Source organism: Marmota flaviventris, chromosome 3 (genome assembly GCF_047511675.1).
Source record: "Marmota flaviventris isolate mMarFla1 chromosome 3, mMarFla1.hap1, whole genome shotgun sequence".
NCBI lineage: Eukaryota > Metazoa > Chordata > Mammalia > Rodentia > Sciuridae > Marmota > Marmota flaviventris.
Genome location: NC_092500.1, coordinates 48,174,362 through 48,190,034, shown reverse-complemented (window position 1 = coordinate 48,190,034; position 15,673 = coordinate 48,174,362). Strand labels below are relative to the sequence as shown.

General features: G+C 37.4%; 1 pseudogene; it reads left to right on the top strand.

The window, feature by feature from the left end:
* The first annotated feature begins 8,345 nt into the window (after positions 1–8,345).
* Positions 8,346–11,043, top strand: LOC114088636 (periphilin-1-like; annotated as a pseudogene).
* The last annotated feature ends 4,630 nt before the right edge of the window (positions 11,044–15,673 follow it).

Below are 15,673 nucleotides of genomic sequence, written 5' to 3'. Positions count from 1 at the left end.
CAACCTGCTTTACTGGTCAAAAGGAGAAGACCTGAGAATTAAACTACTCCATATAGACTTCCAACCAGTCTTACTGTTCTTAGCCCTGCCATTCACTCCTGCTTCAGAGTTGCCTAGTCTTTTCCCAGTTCTAAGACAAAAGTCATCTTGCTTTTTATTAACTTCCTCTTCTACAGGCTCTGGGTTCTCAGGTTTCCCCATTATCCTAAATTACCACTATCCCCTCTGGATTACAAAATTGTATTGAAGTTTCTCATTTGTTGTTGTCTCTTCTGCTTTTCCATTGCCCTTGTTGCTTTATGCCTTTTATAACTTCTACTGTTGATATTTTAATGGGGTTTGGAAGAGGGAAGAGATAGTCCTGTGTTGTCTGCACACTATCTTTAACAGACATTCCATAGCACATTCTCTATAGTATCATAAGTTGTGCTAAGTCTTGGCCTTTAAGAATGATTTCACTTTGGGAGAGTAATCAAAAGTCTGAGAGATCCTTGGTCAAATTCCCTTTCCTCGGCCTGAAGTCCCCAACACTCACCATAATTATTTTTTCTCTATTTTTTGGGAAAATAACTTTAATAAATTATTAATTGTGAGCAATTAATAAGTTATTATCCACTGTAATAGGACAAACATCTGGGCTCTACAAACACCTTTTGTTAAAAGGCAAAATGCAGATATTGCATCAAATAAAACATTTAGTATACACACAATTTTGGGGAAAAATATTTCTGCCCCCCAAATCATACCTACTTGCTCTTTTATTTTTAAATATCTTGTTTTTTATTTCAAGTGAAATAATAACAATGTTTATCAAATGTTACCACTGCCCATAACTCTTGCCCTTGAGGAAATAACAAAAGGGGATTAAGAATGCCTCTTTCCTTTCAAGTAGTCACACTGTATCATTGTTATCAGCTTGGCTCTGGGTGGCAAGAAATCATAAGAGCATCACTGTTCAAACATTTGTTTAAGAAAAATTAATCTTACCAGCTGAAGGCAGAAACCAGCATAGATAATAACAGGGTGTTCTCCAAGTATTGAGTTAGGAAGAGTACAAAGGGAACCAAAGACTAACTAACTGATTCCTATATCTTCGGTTCCTGAAAATCAGCCTATTATTATTTTTAATTTAGCTTTATTCTATTTTATTTTATTTTGTATTTGTGGTGCTGGGGATGAACCCAGGAGTGCTCAAACACTGAGGTATATCCTTGGCTCTTTTTATTTTTAATTTTGAGACAGGATCTTGCTAAGCTACTGAAGTTGGCCTCAAACTCCTTCCTTCCTTAGACTCTCAAACAGCTAAGATTACAGATATGTTCCATCACAAAAAAAAAAGAGGCATAGTTTAAACAATATGATTATTCTTGATTTTCTAATAGGATTGCCAGTCATTTAGAACCAAAGCTGGTAACCTGTAAAGGCCAGGTGGAAATATACTGTCATTGATGCAAAATAAGGATAACTACACCAAAAAATGACCTTTTATGTGGCTGAGAATCCTTCCTCATAGACATGGCCAGAGCATAGTTCTTTTTTAGTTCTGGTAGTGTTGTTTTTAACAATTTTTTTTTTTTTTTTTTTTTTTTTTTTTTTTTGGTACAGGGATTGAACTTGGGGCACTTGACCACTGAGCCACATCCCCAACCCTATTTTATATTTTATTTGGAGACAGTTTCACTGAGTTGCTTAGCACCTCCCTTTTGCTGAGACTGGCTTTGAACTCACAATCCTCCTGTCTCAGCCTCCCGAGCTGTTGGGATTACAGGTGTGTGCCACGGTGCCTGGCTGACAATTTTTTTTATCTTTCTTGTTTTTATGCATTTTATCACTGAGCCACATCACCAGATTTCTTATTATTTCTTCAGGAGAAATTTCCAATGATAGATTGCTCAGTAAAAAGTTAGTGGGGCCAGGTGCAGTGGCTCATACCTGTAATTCCAGTGGCTCCAGAGGCTGAGGCAGGAGGATCATAAATTCAAAGCCATCCTCAGCAAAAGCAAGGTGCTAAGCAACTCAGTGAGACCCTGTCTCTAAATAAAATACAAATAGGCTGGGGATGTGGCTCAGTGGTTGAGTTTCCTGAGTTCAATCCCTAGTACCCCCAGCCAAAAAAAAATTAGTAGGCATGTCTTTTTTCACATTATTCAAAGAGGACCTTCTGTCATATTAATAATTCCAGAGCCTCCCCCAATGTAAGTAAATGAGAAACAACATGCTGTATTTCACATCAAAAGGAAAAGAATAAAGAAGAAGTTTTCCCCAACAATCACATATATGGATTCTTGGAAAATAACTTCTTGGTATGCTTTCCTCAGCCTAACAGAATAAAACTGGCTAACGGTAATGAAATTCCAGTGAACATCCTTTTCATTCCTCACCACCTCTCTTTCAGCTTTGTTGCAAGATGACATTTATCAAACTGCAGCTTATGCAAAAAAGGTTATCAGTGACTAAGACATTAGTGCATGGTATGACTTAAGGATTAAAAGTGGGAATTGTTTTACCCTATTCTTGACGAATGCAGTGAGATATAACTTTCAGAGACCCAAGTGTTATTATGAAACTGAAAGTTGCAGTCTGGGGCATGTACTGTATAATATATCACCTCCATCTCTGAAGAGGCAATCTATTTTAACTGATTCCGAATCTTGCTCTTTTACTCCTCTATTAATTTTAGAGATTTCTAGAGTTTCAAACATTCTTCACTCTCTACTAGTCCTTTCTCTTATCTTGGAACTAATTTGTAGAATATGTAAATGTTCCATGCACATAATTCAACATTTATGTTCAGCATTCTGTGCCCTATGGAGGCCTCTGAGGAAGAGCAAAGCACCTTGTGTATTAATTTCCACTTAATCAGTAACATTATCTAGGTCTAGTTGTAGCCTGTATGATATTTATGGATAGGATCTTTTGTTCCCCAAAGAGGTTTAAGTATGTACACTACAATGCAGATATGTTTTAACCTTTGCTTGTGTGTTTCTCTTTTCTCTGCAGGGTGGCATGGAGAAATCATTGTCAAAACCATGACCTCACTCAGTATATTCAGGGGTGTGGATGTAACTGCAAAATTTTCCTTCCTTCTCCAGCTCATTTTTTCTCTTTGCCACATTAAGGGACACACTACCATTGTTTCCCCTTCAAACGAATAGCATTTTTACAGAAGTAGGAGCAAAACACAGCCTTTCTCATAAGAGCCATACTGTTCACTAATGTGCGTATTATTTAATAGTTACCCCCCCCCCATTTCCAGCTTGCTAATAAAGCTAAAGCTGGTGAAAATTTAACTGCAACCTTGATTATTAAATAATCTCCAGCACATTCAGTTTTTCATTAAAGAAATTATCTATCCAGACTTAATCTTAAATGATACAAGTAGTTCCCAATATTACCTAAAATACAAAAAAAAAAAAAAAAAAAAGGCTATCTGAAATGCATTGATATTAGGCAAAATCCAAAGTGTGTAGAATCCAATGCTTCCCATCTTCATAGTTATCTTCAAAGATAGGAAAAAGAACCACTCTCTTGGACAATATAAAATTTTTTAAAGAGTTGATGCCAGATGGCTAAAGATAGATATGGACTGAATAAAGAATTTTGTTGGCACAAAGTATGTGAACTTCAGTGTAAATATTTTCATAGATATTGCCTTTATACAGCTTTATAAATAAACTTACAATATATCAATCTATTTTAAACCTCTAAAAAAACACTTACCTACATCTCACTCATTGTGAAGGTATTAAGAAGGGATTAAATGGGCTGTTGCTGTTCCCATTTCTATTAACTTAAATTCATTGGGCTGGAGATGTGGCTCAAGTGGTAGCGCACTCACCTGGCATGCCCAGGGCACTGGGTTCAATCCTCAACACCACATAAAGATATTCTGACTACCTAAAACTAAAAATATAAATATTAAAAAAATTTTTCATACATTTCATCTAAATCTGAGATAGATAAGCTTGTATAACTAATAACCACAGGAGTGAAATTATGCATATTCTAAAATGTTATTATTAAGGAGTTCAAATCACATATTTTGTCTGCCCTTGTTTAGACCCATCTAGTGTCTATGGCGAAAAAACTTAAATAATTTGTAAAAACAAACAAAAAAAGATGTAGCACTCTTAATGCCTACTGTATCCTCACCTCCACTTAAACAGGTAGATATCGCTGGAGAAAAATCCACAAGCAGGCTAATAAATCTTACTTTGAATTCAAAACCATGAATCTCAAGTGGACCTCAAGTTAGCATGGTCACCTCAGTCACTTCTCTGGATTCCTTTTGTGTTGTTGTCCCCTCTCTCCAAAAGATTATGACAATTTTGTTTCTCTTGTTCTCTGTTGAGAGCCCCAACATGCACATCTGGTGCCTTGTCATCCCCCTCACCTCTACATCCTCTATTCTCAGAAGATAAACTAGCCTCATATTCGATGGAGAGAAAAGACCACTTCAAAGAAGCACTACAAAGTTCTCCCCCTGTCACAAAGCAGCACACCTTCCCCTCATTGACCCTTCCTTCCCTCCCACTATTTCTGGGATTAAGAGCCTTTGCTCCTGGCAAAGGCAGCATCTCCATATGCAGCCTCTGTCCCATGCCTCACAACTCCCAGCTAGGCTGAGTTTCTCCCTCTCTGCTCCATCACCTCCACCTCACAGACTGTTTCTTCTCAGCCTATCCTCCCATCCTACAAAGAACATTCCACTGACCCTACACCACCCTCCAAGTACAACCTCAGCCTCTGCTCTCTCTATGGTAAGACTTCTAGGGGAGAAGTGCATCCCCATCTCCCATCTCTCTTCAGCTCTTTCCAGTCTGGCTTCTGTCTCACTCAGCCACGTCTGCTGCCCCAGGACTTCTCCCATGACTCCTGGGTGCAATTCCAGTGATCATCTGCTCTCTGCTCTTTCTACTTGATCTTCATCAACATTTAGCTGAGTGAACCACTTCATCTCACTAGAAGCTTTTTCTCTCTCACCTTCTTACTTACATCCACCTCACAGACTGTTTCTTCTCAGCCCATCTTGCCTACTCTTTCTCTGCAAGTCCATTTCTTTATTTTTTAAAAAAATATTTTTAGGGCTGTGGTTATGGCTCAGCGGTAGAGTGCTCGCCTAGTATGTGTGAGGCCCTGGTTTTGATCCTCAGCATCACATAAAAATAAATAAATAAGATGAAGGTATTGTGTCCAACTGAAACTAAAAAATAAACATTAAAAATATTTTTAGCTGTAGATGGACACAATATCTTTTTTTCTCTTCCTCTTTTTTTATTGATTTTATTATTTTTTTAAATACACAACAACAGTGGAATGCATTACAATCCTTATTACACATATAGAGCACAGTTTTTGTATCTCTGTATATAAAGTATATTCACGTCAACTTATGCCATTATACGTGTACTTTTTTTTGCATTACAATTCTTGATACACATATAGACCACAATTTTTACAATATCTTTATTTTATTTCTATGTGGTGCTGAGAATAAAACCAGTGCCTCACATGTGCTAGGCAAGCACTCTACCACTGAGCTGTGACCCCAGCCCCTCTGCTATTCCATTACTAAATGTATGAATGTCCCCAGGCTCAAGCCTATAACCCTTTGGTATGTAACAAATTTTACTTATTCATATACAGTAGTCCCCCCTTAACCATAATTTCACTCTCCATTGTTTCACTTATCTACAGTCACCTATGACCTAAAAATATTAAATGGAAAGTTCCAGAAGTAAACAATTGATAAGTTTTTATTGCATGCCATATGGAGTAACATGATGAAATCTCCCACTGTCCTGCTCTGTCCTGCTTGGGACATGAATCAACCCTTTGTCTAGCGCACCCATACTGTATTGCCTTCTGATCATTAGTTCCTTAGTAGCCTACTCGGCTATCCTATGAACTGTGGGAGTATCCGAGTGCTTGTGTTCAAATACCACTTATATTACCTAATACAGTAATTGTTCTATTTATTATTATTAATTTCCTACTGTCTAGATCATAAATTTATAATTTTAAAATCATAGGTATGCATATAAAACTAAAAACATAGTGTGTGTGTGTGTATTATATATATATATATATATATATATATATATATATATATATATATATATGTATATGGTTCAGTACTACCTATGGGTTCAGATATGCACTGCGCACCTCTAAATGTATCCCTCATGACTAAAGGGAATTATTGTATTAATCTCTGCTCAATAAAATGTAACTTCCAAAAAGATTATTTTTCCACTTGTTAAAAGCATTGCATTAGGCTGGTGGGCAGAATAGCTCAGTGGTAGATCAGTTTGGCTAGCAGGCAGGAGACCCTAGGTTTGATCTCCAGCACCACAACAAAAAAAAAGAAAAAAGAGTGAGAGAAACACAACACACTCTCTCTCTCTCTCTCTCTCTCTCTCTCTCTCTCTCTCACACACACACACACACACACACACACACACACAGAGTTTTACTTTCCTCCCTGATCTTCCCATACTTCTTCTCCTCTGGTTGAGAAGGAAGAGCAAGCTGCTGTCGTGGCCTGGGGGAGAACACTGAGAGTTGAACTGCTCCACATGGACTTCCAACCAGTCTTCCTGTTCATAGCCCTGCCTCAGAGTTGCCTTAGTCTTTTCCCATTTCTAGGACAAAAAGTCAGCTTGCTTTGTACTGATGTCCCCTTCTGCAGGCACTCACATATCAGCTTTATCCATTATTCTAAATTACCTTTCACCCTCTGGATCATGAAATTGTATTGAAGTTTCTTTTCTATTGCTATCTCTTGTGCTTTTTCCATGGCCCTTGATGTCTTATGCTTTTAAAATTTCTTTTGATGTTTTCATGGGATGTGGAAGGAAATAGAGACAGAACTATCCCATAGTATATGCTGTAGAATATCATTGATCATCATAAATCCTAAGTCATCCTATGGATGATTTTTTTTCGGGAGAATAATCAAAAGTCTGAGAGAACCTTGGTAAAATTCGCTTTTCGTGGCCTGATCCCCAAAACTCACTATAATTAATTTTTTTTTTCAATTTTGGGAAAAATAAAAGAAATTAACAGTAATTAATAAATTATTATTCATTGTAAAGGTACAGAATTATCTGGGATCTATAAACATCTTTTCTGAAAGACAAAATAAATATATTTTATCAATAAAACCTGCAGAATACACAGAACTTCTGGGGGAAAATTCTCTGCCCCATCATGCCTACTTGCTCTTTTATTTTTAAATAGCTTGCTCATTATTTCAATTGAAATAATAACAGTATTAATTGAATGTTATCATTTCCCTTAACTCCTGTCCCAGCTAAAGGAGTGTGGATGTAGCTCAGTCGTAAAGTGCTTGCCTACTACTCATAAGGCCCTGCGTTTGATCCCTGACATAAAAAATAAAAAGACCCAGGGCATAGGGGTGTAAACACTTCTTCCCTTTGAAGTAGTCACAATATATCAGGCAGGGTATCATGGCTATCAGTTTGGCTCTTGGTGGCAAGCAAATATTTGCTTATTCTATCCTCAAAACATGTAAGTCCATAATTGTTCAAACACTTGAAAAGAAAAATTAACCTCATCAGCAGAAGGCTTAAACCAAGACAGATAATTTTATTTTTCCAGTACTAGGGACTGAATCCAGGACCTCCCACAGTACTAGGCAAGTGTTCTACCACTGGGCCACATCCCCAGCCCACAGCTGGGTATTCTCAAGTACTGAGTAAGGAAGAATACAAAGGGGACCAGAGACTATCTCTTTGAACCATTTTCATTCTCTTTGGGTTCCCCAAATCTGTCTCACTCTTTATTATTAAAGACTCAAAGGTAGGCCTCATCTGAACAATGTGGTTATTTTTTTATTTTATTTTGAACAGGCTTCTCAAACACTCATTCACAGCCAAAACTAGTAACCATTAAAGGTCAAGCAGAAAGAAACTTTCACTCATGCAAAATAAGGGTAACCACAAGGTGATAACCTTAATGTGGCTCAGAATCTTTCTTACTAGGCAGATCCAGAGCACAGTTCTTTCTGAGTTCAGGTAGTGTTTGTTCATATTCTAAGAGTGTGCAGAGCCTCCTGACATGATTATCTTTGAAGGCAGCACTTGGTTGGATAGATGTGTTTCTGTAGGTTTCAGTGTTAAAGTCCTATTGCTTTATAAGTGACCTCTTATGTTCTAACATGGAACAGGAGGCAAAGCATTGTGGAAGTGGAGATAGGAAAGTTGTTCCATGAGCCTTATTTAAGATAGGGAATCACTGATTTTTAACAATATAAAGCATGGGATAGTGGTGGTAAGCAGAGGATATCTTCACACATCTCCCAGCAACCCAGAGTAGTGGCTTAGAGAAGAAATGGAATGTGCTCTAAGGGACCCTATGATTATGAAAGACTTCTAGGAGAACTAGTACCTCCTCCATGTCATCCCAGTGGTGGCTACCATATAGTAAATAGTGTTGTGCCAAAGGAACCACCACTGCTAGACAAACCTGGTAAAGGAAGCTACAGTAGACATTACAATCATGTTGACTACTGAGTAATGATGAGAGTCACAGGTTTTCTCGTGATCAAAGAAGTGGTCCATTGCAGGAAGTCATCCGTGAAATACATGAGGACATTCTCTCAGCATGGAAGCCAGGGAGGGATAGGCCTAGCATTGGGAACTTTTTGTGGCTCTCCCATGGCAATAGATCACCCAATGCATGTGACCTTCTCCTCCACACTGCTAGAAAGGTCCCTCATAGTAGTACTGGAGATGGGTGTGTCCCTTTAGGAACTGAAAAGCCCACCTCTATCCTATTTTGGTGAAGAACATTCTATGGAAGGCCTTAGATATTTCCCGCTATAAATAAAGCAGACATGGACTCCATTTTCATTTTATTTTTTTATTTGTATGTGGTGCTAAGGATCAAACCTAGTGCCTCACACGTGCTAGTCAAGTGCTCTACCTCTGAGCCACAATCCCAGCCCCTCAGGCTCCATTTTTTCACAGAAGCCTGATCCGTCTCAGAGCTTGCCTGTCCTGCCCCTGCTGTTGACACTAGTTTCTGTGTTTTGTGCTCTTTTTTTTCCCGCTGTTTTATTTCTCTTAGCTTTTAATTCTCAGTGTCGTGATGGGCAAAAGGTGAGACTTATGCAGTTGAGGGGGAGAAATAAAGAATGTCCTCATGCTTCTGACCTTTTCAATGCTTTATTCACTTAAATCACTCAGTACAATTTCACTCTATAGGTTCTTAATCAAGAAAATGACAATCCTTTTTTTAGAAAATGTTTTTATACCTTTGTTTTATTTATTTATTTTTATGTGGTGCTAAGGATCAAACCCAGGGCCCCACATGTGCTAGGCAAGTGCTCTACTGCTGAGCCACAATCCCAGCCCTGAAAATGACAATCTTTAATGCTAGGCACTGCAATAGATATAATCAATTAACAGCAAAAAAAAAAAAAAAAAATGCTAGATTCATTCTAAGCACTGCAAACACACTTAATCATGACAGGCTCATGACAGACATTTCCTCTGCATGCTAAGTCAAGTATCAGATCAAAAGTCTCAAGCCTTAGGCTTTAAGTCCAGCAGATGCACACTCATTCAGACCATGGTGATCAGGTCAGGAGCCAAGGCAGACTTCACTTCTCAGGTGGAGCTGACAGCCGGGTGAGGAGAGGGTCGTAGTGAGAAGTTGAAGCTCTCACCAGGGTCAAGATGTGGCTGTAGAGTTTGAAAGCAGTGAGAAGGATGCAGAGGAACAAGCCAACAATGGGAAGAGTTGGGATGTCAGTCCAGGTCCTCATCAGGCTCTCCAGCGTGAGGACATCAGTGTCAGCTGGCTGAATGTCTATTCATTTACTCCATTATTTATACTAAATTTTGGGGCTTCTGACCACCCTTTCAATCCCTATCAGCTGCCACTGGATTTCTCAGTGATGTCATTTGCCCTGGGGTTAAAGCATCTGGTCTGGTGGTCCCCACTGATTTTCTTACCTCTTTCCCTGATGGGGTGAGGACAACATGACACAGATTTCACTCTGAGCTTGTTAGGGCGGGGAGAGGTAACTTGTTTGTGCCTGAGGGCCATACTGGAGGGCTCCATAGGTGTGCCTGTTGAGACTCCAGGTTTCAAAGTGGAGTTTTAAAATGGAGTTGCTTAGGCTCAGGCCTAAAGCCATCCTTACACTCAGCCACTTCTTTCCACCGAGGGGAACTCCATTCTCACTGCTTTTGCAAGACGTGGGAGGGAGTCCACCTCGCAGAGGAGATGAATCTGGCTTTACGAGGACAAGAGATGATTGTTCTGTAAACCCACAGCTTGAGGACAGGGACATGAGGGATGGATTTAGAAGAAAAATCTCCACTGTTTGCATTACCAATACACCAATCTCCTCATAAAAGAGAGGCTCCTGTTGCACACAGTCACTGGCAGGAAGAAAGGACTCTCCACACAGCAGATCTGGCTCTTGGCTCAATAGAAGCAGCTTCTCTCCAGAATGAAGCAAAACTTACTCTCTCCATCAGTGTCATAGAGGTGAAAAAAGACCTAACAAGTCTTTAAAAATTTCAAGAGACATTTGCCCTCAGGAGTTCCTTCATCGAAGGTGTTAGACAAACTCAGGAAGCTACATGAAAAGGAACTTACTGACTGCAAGCAAATGCACTGCCAAAAAGTTTAGCAATCAGATGAAAGTAGCTTGCCTGAAATTTCTGAGTTTGAGGCGGGATCCACAGCACTGTTTTTCACTAACCAGCCAAAGAACCAGAGTCACATCCAACAGATGGCATAGAAGTATTTGAAGACAATCAGCTAACAGTTGCTCTAAAGCAATAGCATCAAAACCCAAAGAGACCAAACAGGTTGACCAACAGGATGGAAGCATTTCAGATGGTGGTAAAAATGCTGCTTGAAAATGATTCTTCATTAGAGAAGTCTACAGAGTTTGCACTGAGGCAGAGTTTGATTGCAATAGATGAGTGCTGTGTTGGAAAACCCAGGCCTTTCACTGCAGAGTATGATTGTTCTCCTCAAGATTTTGTAGAGCCTTTTTAGAAGGTTTAGTGCTCAGGCAAAAAATAAAATAAAAATGTTTCTAAATTTTCCCCCATTGTTCAATCCTTAATATGTGGAATTTTTGTAATGAAGAGAAATACTTCATGCTAGCTGACCACATTTCCAGTATCAAATAAACATCTAAAACAATCTGCTTAAAGTATTTTAATTAGAAGTTTCTTGTTTTGGAATTTGTTTGTATTTTTTGAGGGTTTTTTTTGGGGGAGGGTGAACAATCTATACCCATCCCTCATCCTTGCCCTCCACCCAAATGATGGTCAATTAAATTTTTAAGCTTGAACAAAGCAGACATGGGGTGCAGCTCTCTGTACTAACTCCTTCCTATTCCATAGTCTTCCATTTACAGATTAGAGATCATTTCACTCAAACATTACTAGTCTTTTTTTAATATTTTATTTTATTTTTTTAGTTGTAGTTGGACACAATACCTTTATTTTATTTATGATAAAATAGGATCAAGCCCAGGGCCTCCCACGTGCTTGGCGAGCACTTTACGGCTGAGCCACATCCCCAGCCCCACATTACTAGTCTTTTTGCATTTCATAGTGAAGATATCATGTGGAAATGTTGGAATTCTGAATTGTGGTGTTATTGACTTGTGCTCGCTTTCCTTAGGCTTTGTAACTTTTAATAAGTCAATGTGTCCTATCCTGAGTACTTAAGTATCTTAGAGAAGATTTGCTTTGAAAATACGTCTCAATGATAAAATAGAGACACCTTAGAATAAAGTCTTTCTTTCCAAGTAAATGAACTCAATGTGTCTCTTCCAAAAGGCCCCTGAAACTTTTGCCTTCTCTTACTGCTGGGTAGTCTTCAACAGTATCAAATACAAGACTAAGAGAAGGGGCAATTTTAGATGAACAATAAGGGATATTTTAAAACTGAGATTTTTCAAAACCCCTCAGATCAGTACAGTAAACATTTAAAATATACAGGAGAACAGGAGTTTTATTTATTCTAAGGTTCATACTACCTGTCAGGAAACAGATTGATAACATGCTCTTGATTAAGTCATTTTCAGAATTATTCTGTTTTTAATCTGTGTAATCTGATGAGTTTTTTGTTCTGCTGACTCTTAGAGGTTCTTAGACATTCAAGAGAAATCTTGAAAGAAAGAGAAGAACAGGCAGTAATCCCCCCACAGCCAGCCTTACCAAGCCAGGCTGTGTCATCAGCCCTTCTAGTGGGCAATTCAAATTACAGGTTAGTTGAAAACCTAACAGGGACCCATTAGGACACTCCACTCATTTTCTGGTCACTTCCAATAGCCCAGTGCCATTGAGCTAAAATATATAATCTGGTGACATTAGCAAGGAAACCTTAAAAATCATGTTTGTTGTTACTAGCCAATTTCATTATCCTCCCATCCTCCTTCCTTTTCTCCTCTATTCTACTTTAATTTTGGTATTCTTTTTATTTTTTTTACTTACCCCAGAGTATATCAAGGATATTCTAAAAGTAGAAATAGCAGTGTGAATAATTTCAATGGCTTCTCTCATGGGTGCCCCCAAATATGTATTGTGCCATTCCACGTATTTAAAAACTAATGAGGGAGTACATTTTTTTTAAATTTCATAAGGGAGAATACCTTGAATTTTTATTTTTCTCTTTGAGAGATTGTATTTAACTATCTTTTATAAGCCAAATGAAATCCCACATATTATCTCTGATATTTTTTCTTAAAGTGTAAAGTGATATATTTGTTACAAACCTTAAAAAGATTAAGAAACTATTGATGTCATTTCTCCTGTCCCCAGTGTTTTGTTTTTCTTAAATATTCTAGTCCCAGGATTTAGGTTCTTTGGTTGGTATGTCACAAGTTTGAAAATAAAATCTTTATCCAGAGATGTAAGTTGTTTAACACACTCAAATTAATAAACATAATTCATCACCTAAATAGAATTAATGACAAAAATCACTAAGTCATGTCAATAGATGCAGAGAAAGCATTTGACAAAATCCAGTACCCATTCATGATAAAAACACTGAAGAAAGTAGGAATAGTATGAATTTACCTCAACATCATAAAGGCTATATATGAAAAAACCTAAGCCAACCTCATAGTAAGTGGAGAAAAACTGAAACCCTTTCTTTTAAATCTGGAATAAGATTTTAAAATCACCACTTTTATTGATTTTAAAATCACCACTTTTATAGTGCTTGAAATTCTAGCCAAAGCAATTAGACAAGAGGAGGAAATGAAAGGACTAAAAATAAGAAAGGAAGAAGTCAAACTGTCACTGTTTGAAGATGAGATACTCCTATAGTTAGAAGATCCCCCAAACCCCAGCAAACTACTCCAGCTACTAATCAAATTCAACAAAGTATCAGGCTACAAAATCAACACACAAAAATTAATAGATTTCCTACACAAATTGAATCTGCTGAGAAAGAAATCAGGAAAACAGTACCATTTACAATTGACTAAAAACAAAAAACAACCTAGGAATACATCTAGCCAAGGAGGTGAATAACCTCCACATGAAAACAATAGAAAAGTGAAGAAAAAAGTTGAATGAGGCATAAGAAAATTGAAAGACCTCCCATGCTCATGGATAAGCAGAATTAATATTGCTAAAATGGTTTAATTGGCTTAATATTGCTAAAATAGCTGGGCATGGTGGCACATCCCAGTGTCTCGAGTGACTGAGACAGAGGATCATGAGTTCAAAGCCAGTCTCAGCAACAGCGAGGAACTAAGCAACTCAGTGAGACCCTGACTTTAAAATAAAATACAAAGTAGGGCTGGGGATGTGGCTCAGCTGTTGAGTGCCTGGTACAAGAACAAAGAAAAATGGCAGAATTAATGAAGGCAATATGCAGATTCAATGCAATCCCCATCAAAACAATAATGACATTCTTCACACAACAAGAAAAAATAGTCCTAAAATTTACTTGGAAAAATAAAAGACCCAGAATAGCCAAAACAATTTTAAGTCAAAATAAGAAATGCTAGATGCATTGCAACACCTAATTTCAAATTATACTACAGAGGGATAGTAACAAAAACTGATACTGGCACAAAAACAGACACATAGACCAATGGATAGAATACACAAATATAAACCCACACATCTACAGTCATCTGATCCTTGACAAAGGTGCCAAAAACATACATTGGTGAAAAGATAGCCCCCTTAACAAACGGTGCTGAGAAAACTGGGTATCCATATATAGAAAATGAGAATAGACCCTTATCCCTCATCCTGCACAAAAATCAACTCAAAATGGATCAAAGACCTAGGAATTAGGCCAGAAACTATTCAGCTCCTAAAAGAAAACATAGGGTCATCACTTCAGCATAGAGACAGGCAAATACTTGCTCAATAGGACCCCTAAAGCTCAGGAAATAATACCAAAAGTTAATCAATGAGATGGCATCAAATTAACAAACTTCTGTGAAACAAAGGAAACAATTAAGAACATTAAGAGGGGCTGAGGTTGTAGCTCAGCGATAGAGTGCTCACCTAGCACATGCAAGGACTTGAGTTTGATCCTCAGCACCACATAAAAATAAATAAATAAATAAAATAAAGAATTGTGTCCATCTACAACTAAAAAATAAATTTAAAAAAAAGAACATGAAGAAAGAACTTACAGAATGAGAGAAAATCTTTGCCAGCTACACTTCTGACAGGATTAATATCTAGAATATATAGCAAATTCAAAAGAATTAATAATAAAAAGACAAATAACCCAAATAATAAATGATCAAATGAATTAAACAGACATTTCACAAAATAATGAATACAAATAGCCAACAAGTATATGGAAATATGTTCAACATCATTAGCAATTAGGTAAATGCAAATCAAAACTACATTGAGATTGCACCTCATACCAATCAGAATGAGAGTTATCAAGAATACAAAAAATAATACTGTCATGTATATCTAAAAAGAACAAAAATTTTAAAAAAGGAAAAAAGAATACAAGCAATTATAAATGCTGGAGAAGATGTGAAGAAAAAGAAATACTTTACACTGTTGGTAGAATTGCAAATTAATACAACCACTCTGAAAATCAGTATGGAGGTTCCTCCAAAGAATAAGCATGGGACCACCGTACGAACCATCTACAGTACTCTTTGGTATTTATCCTGAACAATTAAAGTTGTCATACTGTAGTGATACATGTATACCCATTATTTTGATGACAGCACAATTCACAATAGCCAAACTATAAAACCAGCCTAGGTGTCCAACAACAGACAAATGGATAAAGAAAATATATATATACACAATGGAGTTTTATTCAGTCATCAAGAGGTCAAAAGTAGGTCATTTGCAGGAAAATGGATGGAACTTGAGACCATCATGTTAAGCAAAATAATCCAAAGTCAAAAGGTCAAGTTCATATTTTTTTTTCTCATAAACATGGAAATTAGAGAGGACAAAGGAAAAGAAAGGTGGGGAGTGATAGCATGAAAAGCAAAGGGAGATATTAGACAATTATATTATTGTAGTATGTGCAGGTACTAATACGAGACAACAAATCCCACAATTATGTACAACTTTGAAGCACTGAGAAAAAAGAAAAGATAAGAAAGCCTGAGAAAATACCAGAGACAAAGAAGTTCTTCACTTAAATTCATTTTTTAAAAATGTCT